The following is an 18,771-nucleotide window of genomic DNA, read 5'->3' on the forward strand; positions in this document are numbered from 1 at the left end:
TAGTTCATGTTGGTTATTAGTCTAATACATTAACTAATGTAATGTTAACAAATCAAACCATATTATAAAGTGTTACAAACAAATCATTTACTCAGAACACCTCTTGAAATGAGAATATAAGTGTGCTTACCCCATTTTTTTTTTTTTTAGTAAGAGTGGTAGTTTAGCCTAGTTTAGACTGGAGTGAGGTGAAAACAGAAAAAAAGTGCAAAGCAAGTTGTTGTTAGCTAGCTGTTAATTTTATTCAATTGTATATGGTAGAACTATTAGTCAAAATAAACTTTTTGGTAATGAAATCAAAGTGCTGACAACAAACAAAGCATCTCAACTTGTCTGCATCTCAAGTGGTCTTCACGCACTCAATACTTGTACTTTTACTTTCAGTACTTGAGTAGTAAATTTTAAAATAAACTACTTGCAATACTTAAGTACAAAAAATTTTGAATACTTTAGTACTTCTACTTAAGTGTGGTGCTTAAAGAGCACTTCAACTTTTACTCAAGTCACTTTTTTGATAGAGCACTTGTACTTTTACTCAAGTCTGGGTCTCTAGTACTTTATACATCTCTGATTATGTTTACATACATGTAGTATCACATTATATAATGCTTATTTCAACAATGGAAGCACAAACTGAGGATCAAGTTATTTGTTTTTTAGCTCAAAACAGGCCTTAGGGAGACTTAAGCGTCTTTGTGTGTGTATTCGAATGTGTGAAAGTGATAGAGACTGAAATGATATCTCTGGAAGCTAAAGAGAGAATGACCCAAATTTCTTTTGACATGTGTTCACAGCTGCCACTTAAATACTCCCTGCTTTCCTTAAAAAAAGCAGAGTTGCCCTCCCTCTGTATCGCTCGTTTTTACTGTCCTCTTACAGTCAACAATCTTTAACCCTTTAATTGTAGCGACAAGAGATACTGTATTAAGGGGAAAATTCCTTTTAAAAAGTGAGTAAAATAATAGATTTGCTCACTCTTTTTATTATTTTAATGTATCCTTACAATAAGTAATGCATACTATTAATTAGCAACATGTACTTATTATAGATTTAGGGTTTGGTTTAGTGTTAGTTACATGTAATGTTCAACAAGGACAAGGATTGTTGCCACAGATTATTATTATTTTTTTTACTCCGACTAAAAAAAAAAATATTGACCTCGACTAATTCATTGAGATGTCCATAAAATAGAAGAAATGCCATCAAAGTGTCTTAATCATATCTATGGAAATGATTTAAAATAGCTTCTTTCTTTCTTTCTTTCTTTCTTTCTTTCTTTCTTTCTTTCTTTCTTTCTTTCTTTCTTTCTTTCTTTCTTTCTTTCTTTCTTTCTTCCTTTCGTTCTTTTTACAAGAAAATATCTAATGTAATTAAAATGATCAGAAACAAATGCCTATTTCCAGTGGTATTATGCAGCAAAACATTGCTTCTTACTGTTCAGACACAGAAACATCTCACATCTCCATCAGTGATTATATATAGTTATGTTACAGTATGTATAACATTAATAAACGTTGCTAATTACCTCAGCTGTGATAATCAGCTTGTATTATCTTCGAATTACATTTGGCTTGGTTGAGCAGGTTTTTTTTTAAACATATTTTAATATTTTATTTAACCATTTTATTTAAAATTTCTCTTATTTGTAAAGACAATAATCCATGCCTACAAAACATTTGGGCCCTTTTAATGCATTTTTAAGTGAGGAAAGTTGTGGACGCAGCCTGTGAGGCAGACACGCGGTGATTATTGAACAAGTCTCTTTATAAACACTCCTCGAGCCTTAATGGAGGCTTTTTAGTAGCTTCCTTGCTGCGATCAATTTGGTCCTCACTAACAGTCAGGCTGAATTTGTCAGCGGACGCTAGGCGGTTGGCCTAGTGTGATTGGAGGCCTACATTTCAAAGAGGATTTTGGAAGATGAGGCCAGTTATTGCACAATTAGACAAGCAAATTAAAAGTGGCAGAAACTGTGAGCTTGCCCGAGGGGCTCTTCTACCCTTCACTCCTCCAACTTCCCTCCCCTCTGTTCTTGCGTTTCTTCCAGAGAATTCCTTTCCTCCATTTGTCGTGCTTCGTTTTGCGCTGGCACATTTTCTCTCTGTGCAGCTGCCATCACTTTATGTCAGTATTTCTTTCTGTTCTCCGGCTTGTGCGGGTAAACTTTTCTTATAGCCCGTAAGTGTGATGTGTGTATGTGTAGGTGTGTGTTCTTGAGGGAGAACGGTTTCTTTTTGAAGGCAGGTGAACTCTGCTGAATTTCATATTTGGTCTGTGATGCGGAAATACCATGAATATATCTCTCTCTCTCTACATAGTGTATTGCAACAGAATCACCGTTAAACTTAAGTGAGGAGAGAAGTTTTTTGAATGGAAACCATGCGATTTGGGAATTCGTTCCCATTCCTCTCAGTACCCCTGGCAAGTGTTTTTTCCACCATTGCGCTTATTTCTTCTTTCCCACTTGAGCACTTTCCATCTCTGCAGCTCCAGCATTTGACTATACATGTTTATGTACAAAATGAAAGAGTGTCTTATTTACAATGTTCCGTTGACATTTCAAGATGACCTTTATACTAAAAAATTGGGCAGGGAAAGCAAAGCATCCCATTAACTGCTGGTTCTGTGCGCTCCGCCGATTTTAAAGTCCATTACGTTTGTTAGCCTCCCAGCGCATCAAATCTAGACCATTGTTATAGTCAGACTACCAAAGGCTAATTGCTATTTCGAAGAGGATTCATAGGTATTAAACATACATTTAGAGTGCTGTTTGTAAGGGTTCTGACCGTGAACAAACGTTGTGTCTCAAATAAATAAGGTAGAAGAGTAGTTGCATTTCTCATTGCATTATGTGTGACTCCACAGAGGTTTACTGGATAACAAAAGTAAAATATTGAGTGATCTAATTTAATCAAGCATTTTCAAATACGGTTTTCAAACTGTATGCAAATTTAAATGCAGATTTCTTCAAATATTTAGCATGTGTGATTGAGAAATTGGTGAATGAATAAGAAAACCGGGGGAAAAATGCTATACTAATTCTACTAAAATAAGGGATTCCTATACCGAGTTCACGGTTGGGCTGACATGGCAGCTGCTTTACTTTGCTGATTGTGCTCACAACAGCTAAAAGAAATGGGAAGAAATAAGCTGTGTTAAGCCATTTTAAAGAACGCCTCCAGCAGCGCAGACACAGAGTAATTGAATGAAACTCTGTCCATGGTGCTGAAATTAGAGTATTTGGGCATAAGACTTATAATGCAGTGCTGTGAGACAGCAGAGACCAGAACAAAAATAACCTTTTGGGGTTTTTATTATTGAACTGAATACACTTTATATTCAGTTGACTTGAGGCATGTTATTATATATGAAACACCTATATGATTTCAGCTTTAAACAGAAGGTCATAATAAAGCAAGGAAATATCAAATTAATATTTAATGTATAAAACGTGTACAACAAGACATAATTTAACATAAAAGAACAATTTGAAGAACTCTGAATTTGATACCATATCCAAAGATGCTTTTAAAATGGCAACTATTAAGAATTGTTGGGATTGAGAAATTGGTGAATGAATCAGAAAACTATGTACTGTATGCCCTATAAACCTTCAAAGTTTTGTAAGCATTTTTCCAAAACATTCACTTACAAGGCTCAATCAAACTTTTCTTTTCAGGGAAAAAAATGCAGTCATATGAATTCCACTGTATTTTAATTATACTTCAATGTATTCAAATTCAAACTGCATTCTGTTTGACTGCCTCAATACAAATTTGATTCAAATTCATGACGTGAGTTGGTATTAAAAGGCATTCTCAGATCACTTCTGAATGAAGCACAGCTCTAGCCTTTTAAACCTCCTGGTTTTTGTATATTTGGACTCGTATATTTTGGATTACTCACTTGTCTTCTGTAGGTTAGTTCACTTTCAAATTAAAATTTCCTGATAATTTACTCACCCCCATGTCATCCAAGATGTCCATGTCCATCTTTCTTCAGTCGAAAAAAAAAAAAAAAAAGGTTTTTGATGAAAACATTCCAAGATTTTTCTCCATATAGTGGACTTCAATGGCCTCCAAATGGTTGAAGGTCAAAATTAGTTTCAGTGCAGCTTCAAAGCGTTCTACATGATCCCAGACGAGGAATAAGGGTCTTATCTAGAGAAACCATTGCTCATTTTCTAAAAAAAAAAAAAAAAAAAAAAAAAAAAATAGATAAGTTTTAACAATAAATGCTCATCTTGAACTAGCTCTCTTCTTCTTCTTCTCTAATAGAATTCCAGCAGTGTAGACACTGCTAAGTGTATTACTGCCCTCCACAGGTCAAAGTTTGAACTAATTGTTATATACTTGCACTAGCATATTGAATATGACAATTTAGTTCAAACTTTGGCCTGTGGAGGGCAGTAATACACTTAGCAGTGTCTACACTGCTGGAATTCAAATAGAGAAGAAGAAGAGAGCTAGTTCAAGATGAGCGTTTATGGTTAAACCGTATAATTTTTTTTTTTTTTTTTTAGAAAATGAGCGAAGGTTTCTCTAGATAAGACCCTTATTCCTCGTCTGGGATCGCTGTAAACTGTAATTTTGACCTTCAACCGTTTGGGCTCCATTGAAGTCCACTATATGGAGAAAAATCCTGGAATGTTTTCATCAAAAACCTTAATTTCTTTTCGACTGAAGAAAGAAAGACATCTTGGATGACATGGGGGTGAGTAAATTATCAGGGAATTTTAATTTGAAAGTGAACTAATCCTTTAAACCTGGATCTCCGGCGTGGGAGTCGGAGGCTGTAACAAGGAGGCCGAAGGCTGCAACCTCTAGCATCAGTCGCTAGAGCATCTCTTGAGATCAGAGGAGTGAGGTTTACTTGCACAGCGACTACTAGATGGCCTCCGTTACACCAGCATGTGTGCACAGTAAGAAAAAATCTGTAGAAAATCAGAAAAGGTACTGGTAATTTTCTGCCAGGACATTATCTGTTAAGTTTACAGATATTTCCTTAAACCCTAAAACACAACGCAATGCATAATTCACACAATATAATCGCATGCATTTGAATTTCAGGAAGCTCTCGGAAAGTCCTCATCACCAAAATAAGTCTTAAAAGAAGATCTGAAATATCATATATTCAAATTGCAGATCAGGCAAGGAGTAGGCCACTCCTTCCTTTCCAAAATGCTCGCATGAAATCACATGAATTTCCTGCCAAGAATCACAGGAAATTACTTCACATCTGTTTTTATATAGACTGAGAGAGAGAATCTCAGCATCATCTGTGAGGATGAAGTGGCCTGGCAGCATCTGTACTAGAGTTCAAATGAGCTGTGTAAGTCTGAGCCTGGTGAAACCTACTGGAATGAGATGATGAGCCCATGGAAGTATAGAGGAAGCCGAGCAGCGGGGAGCAGACAGACAGGAAGATGCTGTGAATCAGAGGCAGGAAACTCTGAATCTCAGAATCAGGTAATCTCAATAACGGATGACCGCCTGTGTTCAGGAATTCAATTCACTCTGAAAGCTTCGGTATAAACAAGCGGGGGAAGATCGGGGTGGCTATTCTGTTCTCTCTATAGCTTCCTCTTTTTCACATAGGGATGAATTGATCTGTATGTGGAGATATTAGGGCCTTCCTGTGGCACGCAGATAATTCAGTAGCAGCGAGCAATGAGGAGAGAGAGAGAGAATGTGTCAAGATGCCTTTATAGAGAGAGAGAGAGAGAGAGAGAGAGAGAGACAGACTGCACAATAGTGCTCCTTTGTCTCTCTCTTGAGGGAGAACTACATTATCTTATGATGACTGTGGCTTTATTATGATCTAATTATTCAGTCTAATGCCAGCACTGAATGTGATGTCATGTCGTGACAAGGGATGACCAAAATTATTGAAATGATGTTCTCTATTTCAGTACTCTCTTACTATGACAAATTAATTTCTCTTTATCTACTTGCTATTAGGGCTGGGTATCAATACACATTTCCTAATTCAATTAAATTCTCTTGATTCAATTTGATTCAGATTTGATTCAGTTTAGATTTCATCATCCATTTTGCTTATAGGAAATAAATCTCTATTTTGAATATTAGATATTGCTTTAAATTATACAGAGAACCTTCTATCATGGTACATTTTGAACATTTTAATTTAAAAAAAATGAACAACAGGGGACTAACTATGCAGTTCAATTGTTATTTATTTAACAGATAAAATATTCAACAAAACCAAAAACTAATCTTTAAACTATAAGCTTAAAATTGCACAAGTGAAAAACTATTAACAATTAAAAACCTAATGAACTTGAGTTATAAACTCCAAAAGTTTGTGATTATAATGAATAATTAATGAATGATTCAATAAAAGAACCTGCTCAAAAGAGTCATTTGTTCCTGAATGAAACTACACTAGTTGGGCTGTGTGTTTTTGTACCAGTTCATAAGAGTCATTTGTTTGTGAATCAGAATACACCAGTTGCCTGTATGTTTTGATTCACTAAAAAGAGCCAGTTCATTATTTGTTTGTGAATCGGAATTCTCTGGTTGTGCTGTATTTTTCACTAAAAAGAACTTGTTCATACAGTGAGAGTCATCTTTGTTACTCCCTTTTCCCCCAGCTCAAAATCAGATTTCATTTTCTACTGTTTTTTTAAGTGTATTAAATGCTGAAATTCTGAAAACAATAAAGTCAAGATTATTAGTCACTTGCATTTATTAATGTTTTGTCTCTCTAGAAGACTGGACTGAGCAATGATGGAGAGAGGTGAGAATGAGACAATAAGAGAGCGACAGGGGGAGAGGAAAGGAGAAACTCAATAAGATGAAACAAAATCAATGGCTGGATGCTGAGGCTGCATTTTGAGGCTCTGGAGACGATCACATACGCTCATGGATTTGTGCTCTTTAAAAAAGAGAGCTTTGAGAGTGAAACAGTAAAAAAGTGATATGTTTTCATATTCAGAATGGAAACAAAAAGGAAGCCCAACTTAAAACTAAAATCAATAATTCATTTCAGGGAAAGCGTGTGCAAGATAGAGAGTGAGAGGAAGATGGAACTGCAAACAAATGTCATGCTTTAAAGGAATGACAATGTTGACAGGCTATTAAATGAGTAAATATTTCATGTGTTTTTAACCTTTAGGGGTGTGTGTGTGTGTGTGTTATTCAGGTATACCCTATGTTATGGGGACAAAATGTCCCCACAAAGATGGCAATATTCAAAATCTTTGTCCTTGTGGGGACATCTTTAGTCCCCATGAGGAAAACAGCTTTAAGAATGATGTTTTTATGAAAATGTGAAAATGCAGAAAGTTTTCTGTGACGGGTCATTTTAGATGATAGAATTTACAGCTTGTACATAAAAATCATTATGTCTATGGACATAATGTGTGAGTGTGAAACTTTTTCAAGTGTTTTGCTCTTTTATATAATGAGGTCTACAGTTCAGAGTCCCATATATTTATGAAATTACTAGAATTAGTACTGTTCTAACATGCTGAACACTTCAAAAAACCATAACCCTTTTGTAAACAACTAAGGGTGAACAGGTTCATTGGAAGCAGATGAAGGAAGGCTGAGAAAGATAGTAAGTGAGTGCAGTGGAGGACGGAATGGCTCTAAAAAGCATCTGAAGAGCTTGTCTAATGGACTGCTATTCTCTCAGTCCTTTAGTTATTGTAGTCATTTAAGATAGGAAGTTTTTTTTTTCTTTTCTTCAGTACATTGGAACTTGATGTTAACTGAAACTTTGTGGTTACCAACATTTAACATTTGTGCGGCAAAAAAATAAATGTAACAACTTTATTCAACAGTGATGGGTGATTTCAAAACACTGCTTCATGAAGCTTCGAAACTTTACAAATCTTTTGTTTCGAATCAGTGGTTCGGAGCGTGTATCAAACTGCCAAAGTCACGCCCCCCCCCCAATGGTGAAGCACTGAAATTTCGAAACACAAGACTTAACGAAGCCTCATTTACTGAAATCACATGACTTTGGCACTTTGATACACACTCTGAACCACTCATTCGAAACAAAAGATTCGTAAAGCTTCGAAGCTTCATGAAGCAGTGTTTTCGCCCATCACTAGATATTGTTGAATAAAGCCGTTATTTTCTTTTTTTCCACACAAAAAGTATTCTCGTCGCTTCATAACATTAAGGTTGAACCACTGTAGTCACATGAACTGTTTTAAATATGTTTTTAGCTTTCTGGGCATCAAAATGTTAATTATCTTGCTGTCAATGCAGGCCTCACTGCACTCAAATATCTTAATTTGTGTTCCAAAGATGAACAAAGGTCTTACGGGTGTGGAACAACATGAGGAATTTTCATTTTTGGGTGAACTAACCCTTTAACTGAGCTTATAAATGAAGTAGACAAACAAGACAAGACAAGCCAAATCAACTGGTAACATATTTTATTTAAAAAACAAAAACCATTGTGAGTTCATGAGTCTTATTAAATGATTCAGTAAAAGAATTGCCTCGTAAGAGTCATTTGCTTATGAATCGGACTACACTGGCACGAAAGACATATTTTCGTATCATTGTTTTGCAGTACACTGTCTTCTCATTTCCTCATTTAATTTAGACTGCAAGCTTGAAACTAATTTCTTATATTTACATTTATGCATACTTTCATTGCATTCAAGCTACACATTTTATCAGTTCATGCATTCCCTGGAAATGCTAAATTTTGCTGAGCAATGGTAAATGAGATTGCACCTTAACAGTACGCATTGTGACAATTTTGCAGTAGGATGTTATCTTCTAGACATGACCATTTTAAAGACATTAAGTTTGTCAAGAAATTTGATGCAAATTGCATTTAAGAGTTGGTCACAGTTGATAAGGTCAGTACCAGGGGAATCTGTGAGATTGTTGTAAGTGGAGGAAATGGAATATGTATTTGGGACTGAGAGGAATAAAAATGTGAAGTTAATGCAAGTGTCAGAAGCCAAGTTTAGAATATCACACGAATGCACACACATAGACACACACATCACTTTCAGCGGTAATGATCGCAGAGCTGCAAACAAACACTTTTTCCTTTCTGTTTTAGAAGCCGGTCATGTAGGAAGGGCATTGAGGCCTGGTAAGAACCGTATCAATATTTGAAACAGGGGTTGGGCTTCACTCAATATTCCTGAGCCTCCTGCTGAAAGAGAGAGAAAGAAACAAAAGAAGGGCTAATTGAAAAGGACAAGCCTACACAGATCATCGAAGGGCCTGTCTTTGTCCGTTTTTAATGTTTTGGCATTGCTTGTCTGCTACTCTTTACAGCTGCATGGAGTTTCGCTGAAATTCTGTACTTTGTAAAACACAGAAAGAGCAGCAGGTCAAATGGCGAATGCGCACACACACGTGCAAGCATTCCTCGCTCGCTTCAGCACGTATAGCTTCAGGACGTAGCTGAAATATACACAGAGCAGACAGGTCTCATCTCCCATTTAGCACATTTGCTGTTTCTTTAGAAAACCAGACGACTGGAAAATAACACAACAGGCGGTACGGTGAAAAAAGCATGAGGACGCAGGTTCAAATCCCACTTGGGCCACCTCCTCTGACCCCTGTCATTGTGCCCTTGACTAGGGAACTCATCCTCCGGCTGCCCTGTGGTTGCACTCTACTCCATCCCCCTCACTTGGCGGGTCACATGAGAGTGAGCGATACATGAAGAAAATAATCCTATAGCACCTGGTCAACGTAGCAAAGAGCGATGGGTTAGAAGGAGAAGAGCACAGAGGGAGAAATAGATGGTCAAAGTGAGCAAGAGAAAGAGAGAAAGTGATATAATATTGATGAGAAATGCATTGAGAAGAGAGATTGGAATGCAGGAGATGTCAGACGGGGCAGAGATGGCTGGAGCTACACAGGAGAAGAAAAGCGCCAGAAAGAGAAGGAGAGAGAATAAAGACAGGGAGGGTTTTACTGTGGTGCAGGGTGCTGTGTAGTCTTTTACAAAGCTTTTTGAAGTTGAGCAGTGGGATTATGGGAATGCTTCCTCAGCACCAGCAAGACGGATCGCTCATTCTGTACAGAGGAGAGCCCAAATCCTGCACACACATGCGCACACACTTTCCGAGCGCTAACCAGACCCCTTGAATCTGTAGCGTAGAGGGTCCAAATCCTATATGCACACACATTTTGACTTTCTTTATCTCCTTCTCTCACTGTCCAGACTCTGTTGGACTGAAAATATCCACATAAATGGACACAGACGGGACGATATTCCTTCACCTTCCTTTTGCGATTCAATCGGCCCTTATTGGCACGGGTTTCGGCATCCTCTATTGCCAAGTACATTAAGAGGAAAGCAATGGATCTTTCCTATCGTCTCTCTCTCTCTCTCTGTCCGTCCGTCTGTCTATCTCTCTCCCCCTCGGGCCAGATTGCATTGTCATGCTGGCTGTACCTTCGCGAAGCTCTTCTCTCTTTTTCTCTCCTTCAACCCTTCACAAACTCGCACAAACACACGATCTTGCCAGACCGCTTGGGTAAGATGCGTGCAGGCAATTTGCCCGAATCGTGTGGCATCAATCAGTGGGACAGAGAAAGAGAGAGAGACAAAAAGAGGGAGAGAGACTAAAGCAGTGAGTATTGAGAGATTGGACCCATTCATACTGAGGCAGGACGTTCTGCCTACGGGCTCAACACAAAACAGTGCATGATGGGAGGAAGTGGCCATCCGTGTCAGGGCGTAACAGCGCTGGGGGAGAGAGCACCATAACTCACACAAACCCTGCAGATGTATTTCTGTGAGTGTGTGTGTGTGTGTGCGATAGAATAGGGATGGGCTGATGGACGGGTGGAGAAGATGGTGAGGAAGAGGAGAGCCTGAAGGAAGGAAACAGAATAACCAGATCGTGAGAAAAAACACAAAGTTTGAAGCTGTCCAGGGCTGTGATGGGATACCTTTAGTTTTCCCCCAAAATATCTTGAATGTAGTTTTATGTGGTAGTCTTTAGCCATTGCTTTTAAAATATTAAAGTAATAAAATATTGTACAAGCAGAACTGTGTTTTATGCAGGTAAAATAAAACAGTGTTTAGAGACAGAACTGTCATCTTCTCTGCCCTTGGTAGTTCAAATAGTGTGAATAATAGTGTGAATGTGTTTAAAAATGAAACTTCTGTCATCATTTACTCATCCTCATGTTGAGCTCTGGGGCTTTCAAGCTCCAAAATGACAAAGAAAAAAAGAAACAACAAAGTAAAAGTATCATAAAAGTGGGCTCAGGCACAATATTCCAAATCTTCTTCCATTTTGAGAGAAGTAGCTAGTCTGATTCCTGAAAAAATAATTTGATCCTGATCTTATAAATTAACTGGTTCGTCCAGTTCACAAAGTGGGTCTAGATTAAAGTTAATGAATAGATTCAGAAGACTAATGTAATGTAATATATTAAAGTTGGCATGAAACAGAAGTTGTGTTAGTCCTTTCTTCCCTGTTGTGACATATATCTGAATGAAACAGCTTCTCAAAAAATAATAATGTAGGGTTGGACTGGAATTGATTGTAGCTTTGGACTAGGGTTGCCAGGTTTTCACAACAAAACACGCCCAATTGCTCCTCAAAACTAGCCCAAAACTAGCCCAATTGCATTTCAGGGGGGGTCACATGGTGTAAATCGCGTTCTGGGGGGTAATATTCATGTTTTTGGAGGGGCTCCCCTGGTAAAATTTGCATTTCAGGGGATAAATATCACGTTATTTTTTGTCAATTCAATCCACGGACATGAAAAACCACCCGCGGCAACAGTGTAAAAGTAGCCCACTTCCACGGGAAAACCGCGAACTTGGCAACACTGCTTTGGACCGTTGCAGTTTGCTATTGCTGTGATGTCATGTGAGTGACAGGTTGTCCCGCCTTCGCGCCAAAAACACATCATCAGGAGAAGAGGTTTATACACGGTTTTATACACGTTTTATCTATCAAGATAATCTTTACAAGTTAACACAACATTTACACATTTTGAAGCCTAAATAAAGTCGTCAGATATAAAAAGCTAACAGTAGGCTATAAACGGACTACAGCACACCGTGGTCACGGATCAACGTCACCACCAACATGCTTCCTCAAACTTTATTTAAAAAACAACTTCATTTAAAAACACGCTCGCTGATTATGATCTGCGCTGTGTATGAATACTTATCCACTTTTTCATGAGGAATGCTGTCCAAATGTCCTGTTTGTCATGATGACGTCTAAAGTCCCCGCCAAAGGAAGTAGTCCCTTTTAGCAACTTGTTAGCAACCGCCGTTTTTAAGACACAATAAAGGTTTAAAAAAATCACAAGCGGGTTATAACTGGTGTGTTTTATATCACAGATCAAAATGTGAAAATATTTAGAGGCTTTGTTTACCACAGACCTTATTTCAGGCGATTTAGCAAAAACCCATTCAAAAAACCCATAGACTTCATGGTGATGGAACCAGAAGTCCTAAAATGCTAACTCGCTTCCGGGTTTTGCCTACAAAAACACGTCACCCCTGAGCTACTCTATTTTGATTAAAGATTATGAGGGCACATGAATAAAATAATAACACTAATAATAATGTTGTGCACGGATACATAATTTATAATAGGCTAAGTAGGCTACCGCAATATCCATAAAAAAAATGTACATTTTGATTTCATGGCGACTTAAACTGGGAGACATATGATACTTTTTTTTTTTTTTTTTGGATAGGCTATATTTTGATACTTTTATGATAGCCTAGCCTTATGGTGCTTTTTGGTGATCATTTTGGACCTATAACAGCCCCAGTTCTCACTCATTTTCAGTAGCCTATGTGATATTTGTTAGGCTATTTGTTAAAAATGAACCTTCTGTTCTACAGAAGAGAGAAAGTCATATGACCGGATTTGCATTTTTGGGTGTACTGTTTCTTTAATAGGGAAATGTTATATGACATTATGTTATGCTGTTATTATACTTCTGAAAGTTAGCATTCATTTGAGAAAAGCAAATGCTAAATAACAGATCACAGATCTTTCATTGGACGTGTTTATCTCAGATTAGAGTCTGCGTTAGTACCTCAAATGTCCACCAGAGGGCGATGACAACACACGTACACTTTCGTCTCCGTAAAGACCCCAAACCAGCAACGCCAGCGTTTTCATAGCAAACAAAATGATACAGTTTATTGAAAATCGTATGACATAAGTACATTTACAGAAAATGTAATGTCCTATGGCCAGTAGGTCTACATTAAATAATATTGTAAATGAATTAATTAGTACCATTTTCATTTACCCCCACATCCAGGGATATGTTTATTCTGAATAAGTGTGCAGTATAAAATGACGCGATTGGCTAACAGCCAGCTCATTATGAACGATGGACGGTGGATATGACAGGAAACTGAATAGAGAGCTTAAGCTATGATAAACACCGCACACACGCAGACGCACACACACTGAGGCACTACATGTCTGCAAGCGGTTGAAGAGTGACATGTTGAGAGGTTCAATAGAGAGACAATGAGATTATGACTGCACAGAGAGAGGAAGCAGTAAAGAGACAGGACATGATCCTACACAGTGACCATGTGCATTCTTGTTATCTTGGAGAAGCTGAAGGCACCCAAGACAATCCATAATAATCAATACTTAAATAAAGTAACAATGCCTTGAAATAAAATGCCTTTAGAAGTAGTTAGAAGACTCTTCGTGGGCATTACTTGCTGGTTGTGGTTCAGTAAATTAACAATGCTCATAAGCTCAACACAAACCTATGTTACCCTATGTCATTGGGGCAAAATGTCCCCACAAATCTAAAATCCTTGTCCTTGTGGGGATATTTGTGTCCCGTGGGGAAAACTAAGGATTTTAACACTGCTAAAGAAAAGAGAAGAAAGAAGAAGCAGCAGTTCTGTGGGTAAAACATCAAGTATTTGAGAGAGATGTCTCAAATCACCCATTACCAAGCATGTGTTGAGTCTTGAAGTGGAATGGGCAACAGCTGCAGAAGACCACTCCAGGTTTCACACCTGTCAGTTACTAACAGGAAGATGGGCACATGAGCACCAAAACTAGACAGCTGAAGACAAGAAAAACCTTGAGTAAGCCAATCCTTGATTTTTGCTGCAACACACAAATGGTAGGAAGTAAACAACATGAGTCCATGGACTTAACTTGCCATCAGTGTCAGTGGTGCAGCTGGTTTGGTGTTCTTTTGCAATCTGTTGTCAAATAAAGCAATGAGGCACTAAAGGCATTCCACAGCAATAAGGCAAGTTACAGTCATTTTACAGGTATAGGGTGTTCCTCTTAATGCAAATGCAGAGTGCCTAAAACCCCCTTAACTGTGGTAAAATCACTGTGATGTATGACCTCAAGGAGCTTAATGTATATAATGTAACTTGATGTCAAGCTATCAACACATTTTTTCAGAAAATTTATTCAATCCATTGTAAATGATGATTCTAAGACTGTCATAAATCATTCTCCCAATTTCAACACAACTTTATGTTAGCCAACTACTTTAGTGACATTTTAAATGAAAGAATTAACAGTGTTCAAATGCTCAACACAACCACAAATATGAAAATCAAACATAAAAGTTTGCAAGGTAAAAACAATGCAGGACTGGTCCGACAGGGCAAGAGTCAGTTGTCACAGTCACGCCAGGCTCTCCAGTCACACACACACACAGAGCTCACTCTCTCCCGAGTTCTAATCACCATCACCTGTTCCTCATCACCGCAGCCCTCAGCACAAGTACTAAAGTGCACACCTCTCAGTCACTCATCGTCTGGCCTTGAAAATGGAAACAGACTCCTTACCTGCTCTACTTACCTTGGTGGTTCGGCTAGTAAGCCTTGTTTATCTCCTGTGTTGATTTCCCCTGTGTTTCCTTCATCTCTCCAATGATCTCCATCATCTTGCCTGAAACCTGTGGATTGAAGATTACCTGTATTCATAAAGATTACACTGTGTTCATCCAGTTCTTCTAACGTCACCATTCACTATACCTGCAACGAAAAGAAATGCAAGTTATCGACCAGCATTCACTCAGTAACTGTGCCATTCATTCAGACAGACTGTGGTACAAATTGTATTAACCATATTACAGCACACTAAAAAGTTATATGTTGGTTATTTTGAATTTGAATTCCCTTCATAATTCTCTACCGGCAAAGCTCTTGGAAATCAGGAAAAAAACAAGACTAAAATACATATAAATAATCCAAACAGCTGTTTATTGAACATACTGTATGGATGAATGGCACAGTTACTGAGTGAATGCTGGTCGATAACTTGCATTTCTTTTCGTTGCAGGTATACTTCACCCAACGGTTCTGTGCATCACTACACAACACCCTTAGCAACCAGTCTTAGCAAGGTAAACTGTTTGTCCTCAATTGATATCGTTCATTGAAGCTTACTGTATTATGTAAAAGAGTTTTGTGAGAAAGAGATTGAGTGAGCGAGTGTATTACCTTCATTCAGATTTAGCATTGTCCTTCAGGTCAATCCTATGTTCATAATAAAAAGTCTGTTTAAATGTCCAATGTATTATCCTGTCCTTTTAACAGTTAAGGGGTTTTCTTGTGACTGACAGCGCTAGTCAAAGCATTTGTCAGTTGCGTCTTGTTCTGTGTTCACAACAATTCAGGTTTTTCAATATAAAAAGTCTTTGCGACTGAGTGAATCACTCATAAAGACAGTCCTTGCTGCCATCTAATGGTGTAATAATGTAACTTTTGTTGCTGGTCACGGTCAGGGACTATTTTTTTCTGGCAGAAGGAAGATTTTTAGTGATTTTACTTCATAAAAGTTGCATTTATACATATTTTTTGGCTTTAATATTTGTATTGTGTGGTAACTGTTTTATAAAAGCAATAAGGTACTCGAGGCTAATGCACAGCTAGCTGTGGATTATGCCTTACATAGGTTGCAGTTTCACACACACATTGGGTTTTCATACAATTTTTATACTGTGCAAACTGTATATTCTATCCCCTATCACTAAATCTACCCATCACAGAAAACATGTATATTTACGTTTTCAAAAAACATCACTTAGTAGCCTATGACTTATAAACTGTTTTCCTTCTTGTGAAAATCTAGGCTATATCTGCATAATCTATATATTGTGATGCTCCCACATGGTTTCTCATTTCCATGCCTGATTTCTTTAGTATTCATGGGTATTTAATGTTTGCATTTTTGTATGTATGGTTATACCATACTGTATGAATGTAAATAGTGTACATTATGAATTGTACTGACATTGTGCTTTATGTTTGCAGGTATAAGCTTAGACATTGAACAAATGTAATGAATTTTATGGCTTAAATGCATTAAAATCAATCTGTCTATTCAATGGACAAATATTCATGAACAGTTGTACATCTCTAAAGTTGTTTATATGCATTACCATTCATTCTGCATTTATTTGATCAAAAATACAGTGAAAACTAAATAAATAACTATTTTCTATTTATTTATTTTTTAAAAATAGAATTTATTCATGTGATGGCAAAGCTAAATTTTCACCAACCATTACTCCAGAAATCATTCTAATATGCTGTTTTAGAGGTCAAAAACGTTTCTTTTATTATTATTATTATCATCAATGTTAAAAACAGTTGTGCTGCTTAAAGCAGAACTAAGTAACATTTTTTACCTTCATAAATAGTTTTCTAAGTCCTTACAATGGTTAATTGACTTGTAGTGGTGTATTTGAGACGAGCACTAACCCCCTCGGGCACGTCTACGCCAGAATACAGCACTTGCAAGTTGAGCTGCACCGACCCGAAACAATCTCGCCTCATGTTCACGTTCACGCGAGAGTGACAAAATGCTTTGCGGTAATTCAAAAACAATGTAAATATTATGACTTTATAAGACAATTTCGAAAATGACCCACCTCCATCGAGTGTACTGTATTTGCAAATTACCCACCTCCTCTTTCTTGTACTGTATTTGCAAAACTACTGCGCTGGTGAGCGTTGTAGTTGTAGTCCAGAGCTGCGCTTGGATTATTTACGACAGTGTGATTCAATGAAGGAAACTGTAGGGGGAGCTTCGCAAATCATACTGAGTTCCGCTTTAATAGTTTTGTGGAAACCGTGATATATTTTTAGATATATATTTATAAAGTCTTTACTGTCTTTACTGTCACTTTTGATCAAATTAATGTGCCCTAGCTGAATAAAAATATTCATTTCTTTAAAAAAAAAAAATCTTTACAGTGTCTATGCAATACATTTGCAAATACATTTCAGTGTTGATTTAAGCACATTTATAAAGTACATTTCAGTGTCTATGCAATTGCACAACATTAGATGCTAGAACTACACTTCAGCAATGTATATTTATGATTACTAATGAGATCATGTTAGGTTTTCTGTTTTTTACTTGCATTATTGAGCAAATCGACTAAACTTTGGCCAGTAATGTTACATATGTATTTTGTAATGCGTAAACAGCCATGATAGACCAGTATGCTTATCAGTGTGTGACAGTAATGATAAACAGTGAATTTCAAAAGGATGAGTCCTGGGGATAAACGTTTTGAATCTAGTGCTTCTGATGCGGAAGAAACTTCTCATGCTCAATAGGTTGACCATGTGACTTTGCTGGTTGAGATCTAGTATAAGAAAGGTGTAGAAATCACTGATGCCTGCACTCTTAACGTGATACTAGTGCTGCTTTAGCATTTTGAGATTTATACTGGCTCAGTCAGATTTACAGAACAGATTTCCTGGAACTTTTCCATTGTGCAAACTCTCTCAAACTTTTAAAATGACTAGCTGTATAGTTTTCGAGATTTCAAAGTGGACTTTAAACTTAAGCAGCTGCTCCTTCACTTCGCTGCCTGTTCTTTCACACACAGATTAACATATTGTTCGTTCCTCAGTGAAGACTTATGAGGCTGCAGTAGACAGTGGGTCAAGCCATACGGTGGAGCAGAGATGGCGTCATTCCAGTTTTGAAGATAGAGAGTTATTCATTTCACCATTTAAATCCTGTCCACTTGACTGCTCTCCTGTAAGTTGTTTTTTGCATTGGTTTCATTTAACTTTGCTAAAGCAGTTGCATCGCTCGGGGCTGTATGGATCTATAATTGACTAATATTTGTTAAGCAGAAGAATTTATGAGACACAATGTTGTAATCACCAAAATGATGTGTTTTAGAATGATTATGAATAATAACAAAGAATAAAATAATGAAGGTTTAAGGACCTGAGGTGTTTTAATCATTGCTGTATTTTCTCTTAAAATAGGCTCTTACTCTCTCTCGGCTCAATTTTACAATTATTGGCTAATATAATAGCTGAGCAATTTGGCTAAATCAGTTTTTTTATCGCCTAAAAGTACCGGATTTTGAAGGTCATGATACAGAGTATAGCTAGACAGTTTAAGTGCATCTGAGAAGCCATTTTTAAATTTGTACTCACTATAGAGAAAAACAACTTCTGTGTTATGATGTGATCTAAAGTGACACGTGTGACTTTCTTTGTTGTTTGTGTCAGCAGACAGATGTTGAAGTGAGACGAGGACAAAGCTCCTACAGTTAGCAAACATTTTCTGATGTCACTCACTATGTTGGAGGTGTGACAGACCTTTCAGCTCACGCACGCACACAGGAAAAAGTGAAGTTGTTCCGACGTTATCATCCGCAGCTGCCCTCTCTGAGCTAAAGCAAGTGAAGTAGAGGACACACACTCACCTACACTGTCTCACTTTACTGCACACATTTTTGCATCAAATTCACGAGGAGGCGGTAAGTAGTTTGGTGTGCCTGAAGGGCGTAGAAAGGC

This window comes from Megalobrama amblycephala, linkage group LG3 (assembly GCF_018812025.1).
Source record: "Megalobrama amblycephala isolate DHTTF-2021 linkage group LG3, ASM1881202v1, whole genome shotgun sequence".
In the NCBI taxonomy this organism is placed as follows: Eukaryota; Metazoa; Chordata; class Actinopteri; order Cypriniformes; family Xenocyprididae; genus Megalobrama; species Megalobrama amblycephala.